Source organism: Pan troglodytes, chromosome 10 (genome assembly GCF_028858775.2).
Source record: "Pan troglodytes isolate AG18354 chromosome 10, NHGRI_mPanTro3-v2.0_pri, whole genome shotgun sequence".
Taxonomy (NCBI): Eukaryota; Metazoa; Chordata; class Mammalia; order Primates; family Hominidae; genus Pan; species Pan troglodytes.
Window position 1 is genome coordinate 75207087 of NC_072408.2, and position 2250 is coordinate 75209336.

General features: G+C 37.9%; 1 pseudogene; it reads left to right on the forward strand.

Moving 5' to 3' along the window:
• Positions 1-496: 496 nt before the first annotated feature.
• LOC100612436 (26S proteasome regulatory subunit 10B-like) lies at positions 497-1744 on the forward strand (annotated as a pseudogene).
• The last annotated feature ends 506 nt before the right edge of the window (positions 1745-2250 follow it).

The window sequence follows — 2250 nt, forward strand, 5'->3', positions numbered from 1 at the left end:
GCGAAGATCAAGACATTTCAAACTTAACTGGGAACAATATCTTTGTTCTCTGACTCTACTTCCCCTTGGGAACTGGAGACCTACCTCTAGCTGGCCAAATTTGGGATGCAGCACTAGGGGAAGGGAGGTGGTGCAAGGGTCCACAGGATAAAAGGAGACTATGCTTTTACAGAATCTGTTAATATTTCGCTCTTCTTATACATACTGCTTTGATTGTCTATCTATCAGATGAGTTAGTTGCACAGACAAGAATTGCAATTGAAAAAAACTCTTAAGAACATGATTGAAATTGAAAATTGGGGTGGGAGGGGGTGAGGGATGAGAAATTACTTAATGGGTACAATTTACACTATTCAGGTGATGGGTACAATTTACACTATTCAGGTGATGGCTACGCTAAAAATCGAGACTTCACTACGACACAGTATATCCATGTAAAAAAGCTGCACTTATACGCACTAAATCTATCATTAAAAAAAGGAAGCAGCTTCTCATCATGGTGGACTCTAGAGGTAAGGTGCTTCAGGACTACCGCAAGAAGCTGCTTGAGCACAAGATCGACGGCCGTCTTAACGAGTTAAGGGAACAATTAAAAGAACTTACCAAGCAGTATGAAAAGTCTGAAAATGATCTGAAGGCCCTACAAAGTGTTGGACAGATTGTGGGTGAAGTGCTTCAACAGTTAACTGAAGCAAAATTCATTGTTCAAGCTACAAATGGACCAAGATGTGTTGTGGGTTGTCGTCGACAGCTTGACAAAAGTAAGCTGAAGCCAGGAACAGGAGTCGCTTTGGATATGACTACACTAACTATCATGAGATATTTGCCAAGAGAGGTGGATCCACTGGTTTATAACATGTCTCATGAGGACCCCTGGAATGTTTCTTATTCTGAGATTGGAGGGCTATCGGAACAGATCTGGGAATTAAGAGAGGTGATAGAATTAGCTCTTACAAACCCAGAGTTATTTCAGTGGGTAGGAATAATGCCTCCAAAATGCTGTTTGTTACACGGACCACCAGGTATGGGAAAAACACTCTTGGCACAAGCTGTTGCTAGCCAGCTGGACTACAATTTCTTAAAGGTTGTATCTAGTTCTATTGTAGACAAGTACATTGGTGAAAGTGCTTGTTTGATCAGAGAAATGTTTAATTATCCCAGGAACCATAAACCATGCATCATTTTTATGGATGAAATAGATGCTATTGGTGGTTGTCCGTTTTCTGAGGGTACTTCAGCTGACAGAGAGATTCAGAGTACTTCAATGGAGTTACTGAATCAAATGGATGGATTTGATACTCTGCACAGAGTTAAAATGATCATGACTACAAACAGACCAGATACACTGGATCCTGCTTTGCTGCATCCGGGAAGATTAGATAGAAAAATACATATTGATTTGCCAGATGAACAAGCAAGATTAGACCTACTGAAAATCCATGCAGGTCCCATTACAAAGCATGGTGAGAGAGATTAGGAAGCAATTGTGAAGCTTTCAGATGGCTTTAATGGAGTAGACCTGAGAAATGTTTGTACTGAAGCAGGCATGTTCGCAATTCGTGCTGATCATGATTTTGTAGTACAGGAAGACTTCATGAAAGCAGTCAGAAAAGTGGCTGATTCTGACAAGCTAGAGTCTAAATTGGACTACAAACCTATGTAATTTACTCTAAGATTTTTGATAGCTGCATGACAGATGTTGGCTTAATGTAAAAATAAAGTTAAAGAAAATAATGTATGTATTGGCAATGATGTCATTAAAAGTATATGAATAAAAATATCTATGGGTAACATCATAAAAATTAGTAATTCAACTTTTAAGATTGATACAGAAGAAATGTGTTGTTTGTTAATGTTGCATTTATTGCAGCAAGTTGCAAAGGAAGAGTGTGTTGAAGCTTTTCATATTTGCTGTGTGAGCATTTTGTAAAACACTGAAAGTGGTTTGAGATAGTGGCATAAGAAAGTATTTCTTATGACTTATTTTGTATCATTTGTTTTCCTCATCTAAAAAGTTGAATAAAATCTGTTTGATTCAGTTCTCCAAAAAAAAAAGGAAGCATACTTACATTTGCCTTTTATAGCTCCATAGGTAAAGCCATGTAATATGAACCAATGGAGATAGAAACATGTTCTAATAGCATGTTCTCAAGATTTGCTTACAAAGATGTTTCTCTGTCAAACACTTCCGTTCTTGAAAGAAAACAGCTTGTGATGCATCTTAAAGAAACCATGCTTACATTTGCCTTT